The 18,137-nt window shown below is 46.1% G+C and overlaps 1 long non-coding RNA gene across 1 annotated transcript in view; it reads right to left on the bottom strand.

The window, feature by feature from the left end:
• LOC130599091 (uncharacterized) overlaps positions 1–18,137 on the bottom strand; it is a 38,220-nt gene that overhangs the window by 19,604 nt on the left and 479 nt on the right. The window contains exon 2 of the long non-coding RNA XR_008972150.1: positions 16,144–17,031. This is a non-coding gene — a long non-coding RNA (uncharacterized LOC130599091). The remainder of the gene's footprint in view (positions 1–16,143; positions 17,032–18,137) is intronic.

Raw genomic sequence — 18,137 nt, 5'->3', positions numbered from 1 at the left:
ATTAGGCACTCTTCTTCACCCTGATTTATCAGATCAAAAGAGAGCAAGCACAGATTTGGTGTAACCCAGGAATAATGCCACCACATGTAACGAAGCTGCAGAAAGACTGAAGAGAGGAAGAACAGAACTCTGCTTTCCACCATGTGAACTCAGCTCCTGCAGTTAACACAAGATAGGCCAGAAGACAACTGGCTGTAGCTAAAATTCCATAGTAAATGCCATATTCCATTTCCTTTCCAGTGTGTCAAGTCCTCCCATACTGCTCAGTAAAACTCCCACACCTCTGTAATCTTGGCAGGCTCCTGTACAACCTTTCTCCTTCTCCTCTGACCTGGGGTAAGCAGACTCTCTTCTTTAATATGTTGGGGGAAGTAGATTCTTTTAACTTATCCCCCTTACCATGGAGCTATGCTGCTCTCCCCAGCTTGCAGTCTGGCCCAGTAACCTGACATCAGTTACCTTGTTGGCTATCACACAAGCATACTGCTCACTTTGCTGTCTCTCACATAAAGGCTTTCAGGGTTCCTCCTTCCTAAAGAATTTTGCTTCACCAAAATGAACAAAATTCCTGGTTTCTGCTTCATGGAGAAAGTACTCAGCAATATCTGCAAAACATCACACCTAAAAAACCATCATGAAAACATTCTTTACTGCTCTGCTGATGCACAGGAGGAGCCCTCTGTAAAAAGGATGAATCCAAAGCTTTCATCAGTCCCATCAGCTGAAAATCTGCATGGTCAGAGCCATGGCTCATTTGTCATTTCTACTAATCCACATGACTGAGTTCCTACCCAAAACAAGCCAAACAACTTTGGAGGGAGGGCAGGATCTTGTAAGACCCTGTATCAAATGCTCTACCAGGCTCCAACTGCAATATATCTAACACAATCCCTTTGTCCAATAATTTGCCTGTGCATGATTGAGGATGAAATTGCCCAACTCTACCCTCCCTGCCTTTCCCTCAAGCACAATACCCTGTGGTTTGGAGCAATTTAAAACTCAGCTCAAGAATTTGTCTCACTTTTCTCCCATCTTGGTGGTCTGCACTAAATTCCAACTCTTTCTCCTTTGCTTTCTTATTCCTTCCTTCCTGGCATCCTGCATCCACAGTTTCACCATTCTTTTGGTTCACCTTCAAATTGCAAAGCCAAAATGTGAAAGAAGATCTCCAGTATGACAAACTGTTTACACAAATCTTAATGGTGACACTCTTCCTTTCCTACCCACCTCCCTCTTCCCAAAGGAGGTTAAGAAAGACTGAATTCCTGTCTCAGTTGAAAAGACTGCTCAGCCCTCTGGGAAACTGCAAGAGGTATGGGCACTTGTGAGCTTGGGAGAAAAATCAGGCTGGCTTTCTCCCAGGGGAAAAGGCTTTGCACATCAAGCTGAAGACAAAGAATCTGGCCCTGCTTTAAAGAGGAGGGACATAGTTCTATTTCGAGCAGGGACATTGTGTGAGTAACTCCCGAAGCCAAAGGATTTTGCCCTCAGATATGCAAGGGCAGAAACTGGGAGCCTCTATGCCAGCTGATGGAACAAGCACCCTCCAGCTGTAAGAAAATAGCTCTGAACACTGGAATAAAGCTGGAGCCACTGGAAGTGCCCTTGCAGCCACAAATAGACTTATGACCCGAAATTCAACCAGGAATTATCATTGCAACCACTGCTGATGCCAGAGACATTCATTCCCTGCCTATCCATCCTGTTTGGCTTCCAGATCCCAGCGGCCCTCCTCAGGACAACCACACATCTATGTGAAAGCACTTGGCTTCTGTGGATGCCATGAATTTTCTGCGTTCCCTACTAGACACACTGGCCAAGTAAGTCTTGATTTAGCTACAGTAATCTCTGCTGCCCGTTCCCACAGACAGAACTGTTTATTTTATAGACTATGATCTCAAATGGGTGGTAATAAACTGCGTCAGAACATGGGCACTGACCGATCTGCTGCCCAGCAAACGTGTATAAACTCAGCCAACTCCATAACTGCAGCAAGAGCCAAGCCTGCCCAGGTCACCCCAGGCTGCCAAGCTAGCTGCCTTGGGCTGGTGTATCACAGACAGAGAAAGCCTGGCCTGTCAATGTGATGATGATCAGGTAATTGCACCCTTGGAAGGACAGCAGGCCCTAAGTGCTTTCACTGCAGATCCAATATAAGCTACACAACCAAATGGGAGACATTTCACAGTGGGATGTTCCTGAGCTATGAAGGAGCAGCAGCTCTTTGGCCTAAGAGGGAAGTAGCCTATACACATAGCTGGAGCTGCTCAAGGCACTTCTTCACAGGGAAAGTGCACTGACAAGCTGACATACTGCATAGATCAAGTTGAGAAATTGGAATGTTCTGGCAGAGCCTGCTTTCTGGCCAGAGGACTCAGATGAACGTCTCAGTTGGACTTGAAGTGGTTTACTGTCAATGACAACCACACACATGTACGTGGTCAGGTTTTACAGCAGTGCTGATGGCACTTCCAGAGCTGACAGATTCACAAAGCACCACGTGAAAATAGCCAGCAATTCAGCATGTGGTCACTGTGCCTCCTGCAGCAGCAGCTCCCTGACCACACCATCCTGAGACCTTTGGGACTCTGCTGTGGGACCATGGTCTCATTTCTGTCCACTCGGCCAGGACACAGTTTTCTCTGGTTTCATGAGCCTACATCCGGAGGGCATGGACAAGCATAAAGCCTGCCACTACCAAGGAGAGCTGCCAGCGTGGTTTGAATCAGCAGAGAGAGCTTGTACTGGACCAGCATGCTCTCTTGTATGGCTGCAGGGTTTTGGATCCATTACTAACAGCCCTCAAGACAGTTTTATGGCATCATCAGGGTGAGGACTTTGCTTGAACTCCTTTAGTTTAAGCCTTGATTTAAGCTAATACATAATTCATAATGGGGATGATAACAGATGGCAACTTGTTAAGCCACAGGAACTCAATCAGTTGTGATCACATGACAACACCCTAAATAATTTAAGTCATATACTGCAAGAGCTCTTTTTCCCCACGTTACAGAGAGGCACCAATGCCACACTGTGGGAGTCATCTCGCAAAGCAGTTGTCACTGAGTCCCCTTGTTTGCAAAGGGAGAAACTGAGGCACAAGAGCCAGTGACTGCCATGTGCTTGCTCCATGAAAGCAGGTCACTGGTGTCCTCCTGTGCCTCTGCACCAGATCCTAGCTGTGAGGCCCTGGTCTCTCCTTCTGCACATGCAAACATATAGTGCATGTTGACAAAGAGATTTCCAAGATGTAAATTCAGACAAAAAGCATTACTTATAAAAGGGGTGAGGGCTGCCTGTCCTCCACAGTATAGCTGCTAACTCCAAGCAGAGCCTCCAGAGAAGTTTATCACCAGACCAGACCTATTAGCAGCTATATGATTCAACCAGGATAAAGGAGTGCTTCAAACCATAAGGAAATTTGATGAAATCAGTGGATTTGAAAACTAGAATCATAACCCAGCCTTCCAGTGGCAAAAGCCCATCCTTGCTCCTGGTTTACCCTGCTATACCAGACAGGTTGCAGGGAGAGGATAGGGAAGTGTATTCAGACCAATTCTGACCCCCAATTTTCATACTCAGTAATGCAGCCAAATTGCCAACAGGAAACAAGAATCTTCCTAAAAATTGGGGCAGTCCAAGCTATTGTACCCTGAAACATTAAACCCAACTCGAGAATTCCTAATACTGGGTCAAAAACGTCAGAGCTATATGTGATGCAAAAGTGATGACCCAACACAAATTCACTTGTTTACCCTTTGCTGCTGCAGGCTCTATATTAGATCAGGACTTTGCTGTTTCCCTGAAGCAAAAGTCACAGGATAAAGCCATCTCATCTGCTCTGGATAACTCATCACAAGTGCAAGCACATCCACTTCTGCCACAAATCCCATTTGCTCTTGGGTATGACATGGCAATGAAATGTCAACCCCCATCTTCACGTCAGGGTATCTCTTTCTTCTTCAGCTACTTGAGGAAACTACCTTGCCAACACATTGCCTAAACCGCGGTGACATAAAGACCCTTCAGTGTCTCTGTGAGAACAAGGAGGCCCTGGCAAACTCCTCAGCCACTTCAGGAAGCAATGTGGGATGGAGGGGAGCAGGGAGTTTTCTCTGAGGTTTCAGCACCTTCCTTTTCTTTCTGCCAATTCCAGGCTGCCACATGCACACGAAATCTGGGGCTCTGCAGGAAAGTTTAAATCCCAGTGAGCAAAATTCATTCTTGCAACCATGAGTGAACAGTTCCAGACAAAGCTCAGAGCTGCTCCTCTATTCCCGCATCCCATGGCTGCCTATAGGAGAGCCAGCACAGCCAAGCTGCTCTCCCTGGGGTGAGGTGCCAGAAGGAACTTCTCCCCACAGTGGTGGGCACTGTGGCTCTGCCTTACCTCGAGTCCAGGCACAATGATCAGCCCTGAGGAGAGGCCCTTTCCACACACAGGTTGCTCAGCTTGCTGTCCTCAGGAGCAAACCTGCAGGAACCCACATCACTCACATGCCCACCTGCTCAGGCTCCTTACGTAATGCCTCTTCCCATCTGAAAAAGCAATCTGACAACTTCTCTTTATTTATTTCAAGCAAGTAATGACATGTCTTTCTTATTGCACAAACCATCAAGGCACCAGCTTCAAAAGCAATGAACCTTACACTTCATGCTTACTACAAGGAATGGAATCAAATTATAGGACCTTTTTTAACACAGGGAACTGGAGTGGTCTGAACTCAGACTGAACTTCATCTTCTAAACAGGCCCAAACCCAAATCTCTATTCCAAGTGCTTCCAAACTTCAGGGCAGGTTGTGTCTGGCTTATGTCTCTTGGTCGCAAGTATGCCAAGCCCTGCAGCTCCATGGAGGTCCTTGACACGCTCTCAGCAAACTGGTGTATTGGCTACCTGCCTCTGGGGAGGAGACACAGCACAAAACCCAAGATTCTGCAACATGGTGACCTTGGGTGATAAAACTGCCCGAGGAAAATGAGGAGCCGGGATTGTAGGGAGCAGCTCTAAAGAAAAACAGTGACAGAGCAAGGAGTGCCAAGGACAACGAGCTCAGCAGAGGGAGGCTGAGCCTGGGAAGGCGGGATGGTCAAGCTCAGGCACACCAGGCCGGGAGAGGGTCTATAGGCTATCCAACAGTGTCCCCTGGTGGCAGCAGCTAAAGGCCCGCCAGCCGAGTAACAGCCACGTCTATCCTCTAATTACATGACTAAGAGGATAAATAACAGTTGCTAAATCATTTTGATCTTGCCTGTAGCTATACGGTCAGGGCATGGTTTTGGTCAAGCTGAAGCGTGAGAACTGCAGAACAAATTGTGTACATGAAGGCACACGCTCCAGCTCTGGACTTGCCCCTGGCTACCTAAGGGCTTGCCCAGGCTGGTCACCAACACCTCGACCTGCACACGCTGATTGATCACTGAGCAAGGAGGCTGCCACATGCACATGTGCAACTGGCCGGCAGGAATCCGGGGCTGTCTTCAAAACCTGGCTTCCTGCATTGGAAAAAATCCTTTGGCTGTTTTTCCAGCTTTCCCTTTGCGTTTTGGTTTGAAAGGAAATTCTGATTCAAAGGCCCGACCTCAGAAAGGTGTAAATCACTATAACAACACCAAGTGGAGATTTGGATGAACTTGGGGTTGGAGAACGCCTTTCCCTGAGCTAGCCCAGCCAGACAGTGCCATCACTGAGCAGGTTCCAGGAGCAGTGAGCCACAGAAAGAAGATGGGGGTGTGGGAACTGAGGCAGGAACTTTCTACTTTCAGATGGCTGGTTTCTCACCAGGAGTAAGGAAATCACAACACAGCCAGCAAGACCACTAATACATGTGAGCATTCACTGAGGGCAGCCTCCCAAAACAAGATGTCACAAAACTCAGAAGTCACAGAAGCATCACATACACCTCCCTGAAAGCAGGGATGCAGGAGGAGAGGCAGGGAAGATGTAGTGAGAGAGAAGCCATTTCTTCCCATGAGGGCAAATCCATGGGAATTTATTTCATGGCAAGGTTCCCCTTCCTGACACCCCAGCTCCTCCCACCGTCATCTGACTTCTGGTGGTTCACAGGCTTGAGGAAACCCATGGGCTGCCAAAGGAAAGGGCAAGCTCAAGAATGGGCATGGGGTTCTCTCCTACTCAGCAAACCCATGCCTGAGCAGCATAGAGAAATCGTCTTTGGCATGTGCCTGATCATCTCACCAGCATTATGGGGGCAAATGTCAGCCAAGCTCAGACAGCCAACACATGCTTTCCCACCTAGTGCTGTAGTTTAGCTATCACAGGAGAAGAAAAACTGGTCAGGTAACCAGCTCCATGTCAACCCAATGTCTTCTGTACTTACTGGCCCCCAGGATTCAGAAACCCAATTCAGGCACCTCAGCCCTGCCTGGTAAGCACTAGGAATAAAAAGATATATTTCTTGGTGTGAAAACTGACAAAGGCAAGACAGAGCAGAGACGTGATTTGGATGCCACTTCCTCTGAACACTAAGTGCTATCAGGCTTTACATCTGGAGCTATGAATGCTCTTCAAGGGCAAGCATCCCCCGCTATGGGGTACTGTGGATCAGAAGGGACTTTTTCCCTTTTAAAAGCACAGGTTTCCCTTTTAAAAGAGCAGGCACCCTGTGCTCCAGGACAGTGGGTTTCTAAAACAGAAATGTCTCCTCAGGATCTTAGCAAAAGCAACCTGAGAGCAGAGCCCAGAGCCTGAGGCTTTCTCCTGTAACACTACCACACTCTCCCCACCTGCTTCCTAGCGAGAGTGCTCCAAGCCCTCCATCAGCCTGCCCAGGCCTTCCCTGGCAGCTTGTGGTTTCAGGCAGTCCCTGGGAGATGTGTACCAACTCTCCTTCAGTGCAGAAACCAAACTCTCCCACTCCCTGGGTCGGTGTTTAAACTTTGACTTTGCCTTGGGCTTGACTCACAATGTGGGCACAGCCTCCAGGGTCTTCCCAGCTGTGGGAAGCCAGAGAGTGACTGTGCAGAGCAGACATTACTGGTGTAGGACCAAAGCTATACGCACACAGGGCAATTTGCAACCCACACGGCAGGTACACAGTGAAAGGAGGTGACTCCTTGAGTAAGAATCATAGAATCCCAAACTGGTTTAGGTTGGAAGGGACCTTAAAGCTCATCCAGTTCCAGCCCCCTGCCAATGGCCAGGGACACCTTCCACTAGAGCAGGTTGCTCCAAGCCCCTGTTGAACACTGCCAGGGATGGGGCAGCCACAGCTTCTCTGGGCACCCTGTGCCAGCGCCTCAGCACCCTCACAGGGAAGAACTTCTTCCTTATAAGCAATCCAAATCTCCTTTCAGTTTAAAGCCATTATCCCGTGTCCTGTCCCTATAGGCCCTTGTCTCAAGTCCCTCTCCAGATTTCTTGCCAGCCTCTTTAGGCACTGGGAGCTGCTGTAAGGTCTCCCAGAGCCTTCTCTTTCTCCAGGCTGAACAAGCCCAGCTCTCAGCCTGTCTCCATAGGTAAGACAGGTGAGACATTTGGGACCACAGTATCTTTTCATTCGTTGGGATTTTTTTAGAACTAGCTCTTTGGCTACATGTGTAATTAGATGAAAGGGGAGATACCCATCAACTCGTGCAGCCCTGGAACACTCACTGTTCTGGGACGCTTTGACACAAGCGCTGCCTATTTCCATGTACTACCAAGAGTAGGTGCAGTGAGTACACACACTTGCAAGTCACACATCAGGTTTTCTTGCTGACAAGAAGTATCTTGATAAAAGACAAAACAAAAGAACAAAATCACTTGGAATACTGTGTGCAGTTCTGGTGTCCTCAACATAAAAAGGACATGGAACTGTTGGAACAAGTCCAGAGGAGGCCACGAGGATGATCAGGGGACTGGAGCACCTCCTATATGGAGACAGTCTGAGGAAGTTGGGGCTGTTCAGCCTGGAGAAGAGAAGGCTGCGTGGAGACCTCAGAGCAGCCTTCCAGTATCTGAAGGGGGCCTATAAGGATGCTAAAGAGGGACTCTTCATTAGGGACTGCAGTGACAGGACAAGGGGTAATGGGTTAAAACTTAAACAAGGGAAGTTTAGACTGGATATAAGGAAGAACTGCTTTACTGTGAGGGTGGTGAGGCACTGGAATGGGTTGCCCAAGGAAGCTGTGAATGCTCCATCCCTGGCGGTGTTCAACGCCAGGTTGGACAGAGCCTTGGGTGACATGGTTTAGTGTGAAGTGTCCCTGCCCATGGCAGGGGGTTGGAATTGGATGTTCTTAAGGTCCTTTCCAGCCCTAACTATTCTATGATCCTGTGAAAACCACTCTGAAAACCAGTTAACTTTTCCTAACTCCCCTCCTCCCACATTTTGCTGTAACACAAAATTTCAGTAATCCAAAAAGGAAATAGAGCAAATTAATGAGATTCTCCAGGCCATATAAAAGGTTGAACACAATATCAGACACTGCCAGAACAAAATAGCCCACACAAGGGCTGGGGGACAAGCACAACATGTAGTAGAAATGTGCCCATGTAAAACAATCATAATCCACTTGTTAAAATTCCTGTGTTGAGCAGTCCAGTACTCAGCTCCACACTAAATCACTCCAGCAGCAGCCAGGGACACGCTCTGAGCCTCAGTAACACTGTTGGGATCAAGTCAGAGATGCCTCTTTCAAACAAGTCTGTTTCCAGACTGTTCCCACAACTCTGTTATATCTGAAAGTATAAATTCTCTAAAATGTTTCTGTCATAATTATGATTATCCAGCATTTACATAAAACTCTCATTTATAAGAAAAAGCAGATTAACATTTTCCACCATGTGTTCAAGAATCACTCAAGCAGATTTCTGCAGTTTGCACATCACTGTCTTCCATGCAATGATAAAACCACTCAGAAGTTCTTTTTCCCCACAGGTGATTTCATGCAGCGCTGAAGCCCCACCTAAACCCTCTCATGAGGTCCACAGCACACATCAGATTCTCCCTCAAGGCACCAGCAATCGCCCCTCGGCCACCCAGACCCCCAGGAAGGGCAGATTCCTCAGCCCAGACGACGAATCCACTTGCAGGACCATGAGAGGGCAGTGTGTCCTGCAGGTAACAGCCAGCACTCTAGGAGCAGAGGGAAAAAAGCAAGTCTAATTGCAACCGCACTGCAGTAGCTTCATTACTTACAGCAGTTACTTGAGTCCTTTGATCAGCCTTAACGAAGCTGGAAACTGAGGTACAGGCCTCAAGGGCAAGTAATTTCTCTCAGCTCACAAAAACTGGGAGTCTGGCAGAAGAATCACGTTCTCACTGAGAACAGACTGAGAAGGTTACCTGTTCATCAGCAAATCCGCATGTGGAAGGGTAAAAGACAATTAGATACACTAGAAATCCAGCTGTATTAATCTTGCTGTTCAAGAAACTGCATGCTTTAAAAAGTGAGGTAATTTGTACTTTACAGGAGAGGAATAATGAAAGCAAGTTGCTGTGGCTACTTTAGAAGAATATTTGAGAAGCACGGAGACTAACTCCCGTGTGCCTGGGACTGAACTGCTCCAGGAAAAGAGCCATTCCTTCCCTGCACATCAGGCTGAATCCGCTCCAGACAGGAAGAGTAGAAGCAAGTGAACACTGAGGCTGAATGCAGCCCAGTGTATGTGCTGTGTACCGGGAGGTAAAGACAGAAGAGGGGGCTGTGCAGCAGGAAAAGTGTCTCTCTGCATCCTGAAGATGGGAGATCACACTGTAAGAGGCAGAGCTAATGGGGAAACTGACGTTTCTCAGCTCCTGAGCTGAGAACAGCTCATCAACACATTTCACAGGATGGCAAATGCCAGAAAGCAGCTTTCATGGCAGCCCCTGCCATGACAATGGCAGCAGCAAAAACATTACAATTTTCTCCAGTGTCTCTCTATTTCCAGCATTCATCATACTAATAGGGATAATTAAAACATGGAAGAAGCCCCAGGACACTGACAATTAGTGACCATAGGCCAGGCCTGAAATAGAATCAAGGCTCAGTAGCTACAAGTCTGTGAAACAGGCTGAGCAAGTCGCAAGAACTGAGCACACAACTGGCACCCTTGGTTCCTCATTCTTCCCACAAGCCTGGACCACATCTCAAAGGTTTTCCACACCAGGCTGTGGCCTTCTCCTGCCCACACAACAGCCTGAGCTTTTAACTCACCAGTTTCACACAGATCACAGTGTGAGAGAGGTTTTAAGGCATAAATAAAACAAGCCCAACCCAGCCACTGGAAGGAATGTGATTCCTCACTATTAAACCACGTTAGGATCAGCATCCTGTGGTCAAAGACTCCCAGTGTTAGGGAGATATGGGCTGGACACCATTAGGAGACCAACACCCAGACAGGCACAGCCTTCCCTGTACTGCATGACCTAGTGCAGCAAACGTGTCCTCCACCCCTCCACACCAGCCAAGGCCCACCCTGGAGTCTACAGAGGAAACAAGTTGGATCACTGACCTACAGCACCACAGCAGGAGCTGACTGCTCTGCAGGCTCCAAGATGGTATGTGTTTGTTACACTGGAGTTTCTGTCCCGATCCTACAAATCAGGAAGGTTTTGCTGGGTCATCTGATAAGCACCATTTCCAGCAGAACCTGCTCAGGTACTGATACTGGTCTTGCCTCCACCACTACTAGGAATTTATCACAGAATCCCAGAATGTTTTGGGTTGAAGGGACCTTAAAGCTTGCCCAGTTCCAGCCCCTGCCATGGGCAGGGACACCTTCCACTAGAGCAGCTTGCTCCAAGCCCCTGTGTCCAACCTGGCCTTGAACACTGCCCAGGAATGGTGCAGCCACAGCTTCTCTGGGCACCCTGTGCCAGCACCTTAGCACCCTCACAGGGAAGAATTTCTTCCTAAAATCTCATCTCAATCTACCCTCTTTCAGTTTAAAACCATTCCCGCTTGTCCCACCACTACATGCCCTTGCAAAAAGTCCCTCTTCAGATAAGGTCCCCTTTAGATATAGGAAGACTGCCACTTACACTGCTATTTAGCCAATTTTAAGCAAATAGGTTTTAAATTACTATGTTGTCTCTGCTTTTGACCATGTCACTGTAAAAAAAAAAACCTGTAAAACACGGTTTTCATTCCTGCTACACACAGAGCACCTTTCTTTCCACTGGGGTCTTTCTGGCTTTGACAGAATCAACCTGAAATTAAACAAAATCCAGCCTGGCCAGCAAAAGGGGACTTCCTGCTGGAGGTCAAGATTCATCACTGCTCAGTAGCACTAGGATTTACAGACCACTCTGAGCCCACAGCACCAGGTGCTGGATGGATGGCAGTATAGCCCCTGCAGCAGCCAGACAAATGCAACAGGGAGAAGGAAGGGGAGAATTAACTATATCATTATACCTCCAGGTAGTGCCTGATGAAAATTGCCATCTCATAGTAATTTCCACTATGATTATGTGAGGATTGAGGGGAACAAGAGTTTATTTCATGCTTTCTAGAAAAAGCATGGATGCACTTGTGAGAGCAGTGCAGAGGCAGCAGACTGCCGCATTTGTGGAGTGGTGATGGCCTTGCACAATGTAATGCAGCATTAAGAAACAAGGGAAGTTGCTGCTGCAGTATGGTAACAGATCAAAGGCTGGGAGCACCAGAGGAGTGAAAGGAGTAGCTGATAACAGTGTAACAGAGCTGCTACATGGGTGCGACTCAGCCCTGAAGCACCTTGCTGGTGAAGATAGAGAGCCTTCAAATGAGTCACTGACAGATCAAATGCAACAAAGGGACAACAAGGCTCTGTGTGCCAGCAGGCAGATGAGGCAGGAGAAATCTGAGGCTTTAGGCTTTCACAGCCTTGAAGGACCTCTTGATATTTCTGGAAAGCTGAGCCTTGTGTTTGAACCAAATATAATCCTGTGCTTCCTCCTCCCCTGTAGTCCCACCTGCAGATCCCTAGGCACAGTACTAAGACCTTCCTCAGGCGCACCAAAGCTGCTGTCTCCCTCCCATCCAGCACTGGCTTTCAGTTTCAGCCTGCACTTAACAATCTACATGAAACAAAAGAATCTGACTGACTGAGAAATCAAGAAATCCTGTGCAAATACACCTGAAGCAATAGTAGTAGTAAAAAAAAAACCCACTTTTTTAGTCAGGATAGTGGTTTTCACCTCTCCCACCTCCAAACTTCTGCATAGGGCTGCTGGTACGAACCAGCTACTGTGCCCTACCCAGTACAAAACCCTGGCAGCAAGAACATGACCTTGGGTTTCCACAGCACTGAGGGCAAACAAGGTGGTGCTTTGATCAGGAGGTAGAGGTGCCTCTTAAGACCAGGACAGTTATAGACTAGTCTTTAATAAAAACCAGGGGTTCGTGCTGATCTCAGCCCAGCACCACACAGGCTGGGCTCCCACTGCATTGCTGTGGAACAGTGAAATAAAAGGCACCAGATCTGTAAAATGTTTTCCATTTGGTTCTCTCCCTCAGCAGTCTCTTTCTTATCTGTTCTTTTATTTTTTTCTCTAATTAGAGCTTAAAAATCCCCCAGCTTCACAGACTTGTTTCTCAAGCTTTAACACATAATTTAGACAATGAGAAACTGAAGAAGCAGGTCTTGCTTTAGAGGTCAAAACCCAATTCAAAAGGAATCTGCGCAGTGCAAAAAAAGCCAGCCAGGAGTTCCCTGTTGCTCTATCACACTGCACCACATTTCATCCCACACCAGGGAAACGCCAACTGCTTTTGTTCCTGGATATCAGATACATACACACACACTCTACAGAAAACAGCCTTCACCCTCAGAGTACTGCGTGTTACTAAAAGCACTGCCACCACACTGCACTGCCCTTAGTTAGACTGATGTAGTCTGTAAATTGGGCATATCCCAAGAGCACTGGATTCACTGTACTGTTTCCCACCTGCCAAAACAGTCTCCATGTTGTTCCCCCCCATGGTCTCTTGCTTGTTTGAACTGAACTCATGCACCTATTGACAGCTCTACTGATAAGACTGCAGTCTATAAATGTTGGATTGGTATCCCCACAGCCGTGACACTCCAACACCGTGTCACACACAACATCTCCCCTCCTTAATGCAGTGTGTTAACATCAGCGGCTCTGTATCACAGCATCAGAGGGTTCTCTGAGAAGGGATCAGCAAGCGAGGCTGGGACAAGTTCAGGACAAAATAAAAGCATCTAAAGACTACCCTGTAAAACTGTGTGGTGCCTGACAGACTTGTTAAAGTGCAACAAGAACACCAGAAGTTTCTATTTCAGATTGTTTCACTCCTAAAAATGTCACTGCAAGAGCATGTCCCTGCACAAACTGAGCTTTGCAGTCAAGTTTCCTAAGCTAACTTGGCTCAAGGAAGCATTCACGTGCTTGCCCCTGGGTGGGTCTCAGGGTGCTGAATATCCTGTTTGTGTTGTTTCTCCCCTTCACCAGCAGTTCAGCCACTCCAGCTCCAGAAATAATTCTGTCAGTGCAGTTCATCTGATAGTGAACTCACATGTCAACACATCAGTCATCCAAAATGACAGTGAAGAACTGTAATCAACATAGGAAGAGAAATGATCTTTAAGAGAAGTGATTTTACCTACAACCACACACATTTAAAATGGATTAGTCATAACTGCAGGTTTTTTCAGGGCTCTGTTCCAAAACTGATTCAATTGAATGGCTTCACCCTGCATTTCTGCATCTTAGTGCTTTCAGCTTGTTCTGAAGTTCAGCCCTAGCTTTCATTTGCCACAGCTTGTTTCAGGAAGAATGAACAACTTCCTTACAATTGTTTCATTTCCCAGGCCAGAGCTGAGGAGATGTGTTGTGAGACCCACGAAACGGTCCGAGTTGAAGAGCTGAAAACAAGCCCATACAGTGAAGCAGAGGGGGCAGATCTGCTCAGCCCCTGGAGTCAGCTGCTCTCTCCTTTCAGTCCTGTTTCCCTTAACATACTGTTCCACTCTTTTCACACTCGCATCATGCTGTTCCATTCAAGGGAAACAGCATGAAACTTCATTTTTGTATTCAGGAGACTAGGGGGTACTCAGCTCCTGCCACAGAAAAAAACAGTCGTGGTTCAGCTCCTGTTCCTTTTGGGCACAAGAATAACAACAGGGACAGACTTTCTGGAGGAGGCACATCAACGCCACGAGATCTGTTCACCTTTCTTCTTTCCCTTTCAGCCCCACTACAGTTTGAAGCAGTTGTAAAAATCAGTGTTGAGGAGCTAATGATACTTCTCCATCCTCCTAGAAGGCTAGTTAGATATTCATCTCATAAGCACTGAATTAGAGCTAAATATTATAATTATGACTACTAGTGTACATGAATCCCAGCTTGAAACTAAGGTAAACTGCCTCTTTGCAAATCACCGCTGACAGCAGGCTTTGCCTTGGCAGTTACCCCAGCACAAATCTCCTTTCTAGCAAGCCAAAAGCTGTGAAGGCAGCAAAAAACTCCTAGCATAGACAAAGTCTAAAGGTCTATTGCATAAATCTGTTTAGTTGGTGCTTGTGAACACTCACACACTTCTTGTGCCTGCTAAAAATCTTTGGTGTGAAGCTGCACAGCTACCTGAGGAGTTGAATGCATCAGTACATCTACCTAGTTATCAGGCCATTGCAGCTGTGCTTTTCAGGTGGGTCATATAGTTCTTCACACACAAATACTTTCAACCCCTCTGCTAAAGGCAACCAGACACCATCCATCAATATGCACAGGTAAGAAACATAATTTTCAGTAATTCAGGGGGATATGCACTTTCTTAAAACCCACCTATTACATTTAGCTATCAATAAATCAGAAGCAGGAAACTGGAAGAGACTGGGTGGGACAAGGAATAAAAGGAAGGAAGGAAAGATAAAGTCATTCCAGAAAACCTAAATTAATTCTTCTCAATACTGTACAAAAGCTGGATTCTGTGACATCTCAGATACTCTTTCTTCAGGTAGTAAAGAATTCCTTTGTCCCAGTAGCCTGCTATACCAAAAGAAGTGCCTTGCCCATCCAAACCCTAAGATTAGGGAAACTTTCATAAACTTGTTCCTCTGTGCTTGGCATGTTTAGGTGGGCAGGGACCTGAGATCCAACTATATCAGGTGCCTAATCCCAAACCATTGACATCAGTGAGAGTGCTCTTGCTTCCAAATGAAGGAGCAGGGTTTCACATAGGCTCACACCCACTCCTCTTTCATTCAGCAACTGCGAAGGAGTTTATTCTAGCTACTGCAACACCAGTTTTCACACAACTCCTTCTGTGTTTATGTACCATATAGTGGTGGAGCCCTGTCGCTAAATTTTGTCCTGATTTCCCTTATTTAGTTATTATTTATAAAAGATTTATGAACAGTAACTTTTATCTCTACTAACCTTTCCTTGACAGTATATACCTACGGCACTTCTAACAAAAAAAGGGAAAGATATGATAAAGATACTCCTTGAGTAAAAGACATAAATTAAAGATTTGGTGGCAACATAATAAATTACATTCTCTTCAATCAAAGTCTCAGGGTATATATGTAACAATTACGGCTGCAAAGTTACAGCCAAGGAGGAAACAAAATCAGGGTGGCAAAGGATGTTTTCCAATTACGTCTGAGATTATGGTTGGAATTCCCCAACAGCTGTAAACAACAAGGGAAACCTTCAAGTTCAACAAGACACAGAGTCAGCTCTTAGTTTGGCTGCATCTGTATGTTCCACTAGAATAATACAGCTGTTTCTTTTTGAGAGAAAATGCTGTTATTTGCTGTTTAAATAGTGAGAGCACTATAAGCACAGGTCTGGCTTTAAGACAGGCTTACGAAGAGAAGCATGAAAGCATTTTCAGCTAAAAAGACAAATTAACTGAACAGTCCTACTGTAACATCCCTGCAAAAGCATCACTGCAATCCTCCATCAAGCCCTATTTTTAGGCTAACTGACACCACCACGGTCAACCCAAAGAGCCAGGTTTGATGTCCCAGCATGACCACTTACCAAAACAGTTGTTTCTGTTCCAAAATGTCTTTTCTGTAACACGAGGGTTTCTCGTGTCCAGATGTGTGTCAGGATACACATATGATGGGTTCTGTACAAAGTCACTACTTTCCATGAAGTGACACCATCAAGTAACTAGTGAACCCAGGACTATGTGTCATATCAAACTGGCAATCACACAGCACAAACTCCAACAGCAGATCTTGAGGATCATTGTTCTCTACTTTCTGTCCTTCCCTTATGCCTCCTGGTGCCCCATAAGGAAAGACTCTCTCACTGCTTTTCTTGTTCTCTGTTAGCCAAGTTTGCTGTGCTCCTCCCTGCAACTTTTCTTGAAGTGACAATGCAGGAAAAACATTTGGAAACTGGGACTTCCAGGCTGAATAGCTTGTGGAAAAGGTGCACCTCCATTCCTCCACTAAGCTGGAACATACAATCTTGTCCTTTAAGCAGTCTCAAGAGAGATGCTGTAAGTGAAGTCAGCACAGACTAATTTTAGGACCAGTACCCCTGTCAGTTATGCTGAGCTGTTGTGTCCAAGTGTCACCCTTAAATATTGGCAAAGTCAAATTCCCTTCAAACTTCCTTCAGAACAGCTGGACTATAAAGCACAGGTGACTCAATGTTATAGCACTCTCTTCTTTCTTAGCCACCTGGGATTGCAATCAGTTCCTCCATTACTTTTGGTATGTTTTCATTACTTAGCTCAGCTCAAATTTACAGGAGCACTTCCTTGAAATAAAGCTGAAAGCAATAATGACATCTAATAAAATATCTTACTTTATCCTACAAACTTTTCTTCCATTAGCAAGGAAAAACGATGCCAACTGACTTCATCAGGCTGTGAGGATTAAACCATTATTTATGATATGCTACAAAAATGAGAAAGTGTAATTTAAATGTGGGTCACGTGAGTAAGCAGTGAGTCAATATTCAGCACGTTAACTGAATGCATTTGAAGGGCTGGAATTTTGCTGAAGCCAAGCTTGAGCCATAACAAATTCTTGTTTCTTTTATAACTGGAGATCAGCATGAATGAAAGGCCTTCCGTAGATCTAGAAGCTGAAGTTCAGAGCCAGATGTGCATTACATCCATTCCACTGAATGCCAGCCTACCAAAAAAAAAACAGAAAAAGAGAGATGAATGAGCAAGATGAAGGAACTGTGATTACTTTGGGGGTTATTATATAAGGAATATGAGACCACCGGTGGTATACTACAATCTGAAAGTTAACCCAAAACCCTGCCAGTCCAAAGTGATCCATTAGTTTTCTCTCTTTCCACAGAAAAATTCAGGAGCAGAGAGAGACACTGAGCTCTGATAGTTAATGTAGGTTAGACACCTAAATACTATTGGGGTCGCCTACGCTTGAGTGTTTCCTTTATGCTGAATGTGATTTGTATCTAAGACTTCAGACAGCTCTTTCTAGACTCCTAACCCCAGTGCTTTTAGTGTTGTCAGCCACTGTTAACACAAAATAATTTATCAGAAAACATGAACCTCTGAAGACAAATGCATCCATGCAAATACCAGTCCTGACCTTGACAAATCTTGACACGTCTCCTCCTTCCTCCTCTTCTCTGGACATAGAAAACATATTGTTAAAATGAGGTGCTAAATTTTGCCAGGGAGTCTGACAGAGATCCAGATATACCAAATCTCGTGCAGTACCAGAATTCACTAAGTGTATTTAAGAAATACACAACTTATATTCTGCATTGGGCACTACCAATAAGTTTTTTTTATTTTTATATCTGGTTGCAGTCCATTTTGTATGGATTTACAATCATAGAATCCCAGAGTGGTTTGGGTTGGAAGTGACCTTAAAGCTCATCCAGTTCCAACCCCTGCCACAGGCAGGGACACCTTCCACTAGAGCAGCTTGCTCCAAGCCCCTGTGTCCAACCTGGCCTTGGAACACTGCCAGGGATGGGGCAGCCACAGCTTCTCTGGGCACCCTGTGCCAGCACCTCAGCAACCTCATAATGAAAACTTTCTTTCCAATATCTCATCTCAATCTTACCTCTGGCAGGTTAAAGTCATTCCCCTTGTCCTGTCCCTACAGGCCCTTGCCAAAAGCCCTTCTCCAGGTTTCTTGTAACCCCTTTAGGCACTGGAGCTGCTCTAAGGCTTCTCCTTAAGGAACCTTCTCTTTTCCAGGCTGAACCAGCCCAGCTCTCTCAGGCTAGATTCAGAGCAGAGCTACTCCAGCCCTTG

The sequence above is a fragment of the Pezoporus wallicus genome, unplaced genomic scaffold, assembly GCF_028554395.1.
Source record: "Pezoporus wallicus isolate ANWC-B61680 ecotype Strahan unplaced genomic scaffold, APGP_CSIRO_Pwel_v1 contig_8108, whole genome shotgun sequence".
NCBI classification, from domain to species: Eukaryota; Metazoa; Chordata; class Aves; order Psittaciformes; family Psittacidae; genus Pezoporus; species Pezoporus wallicus.
This window is presented reverse-complemented; position numbering and strand designations above follow the sequence as displayed.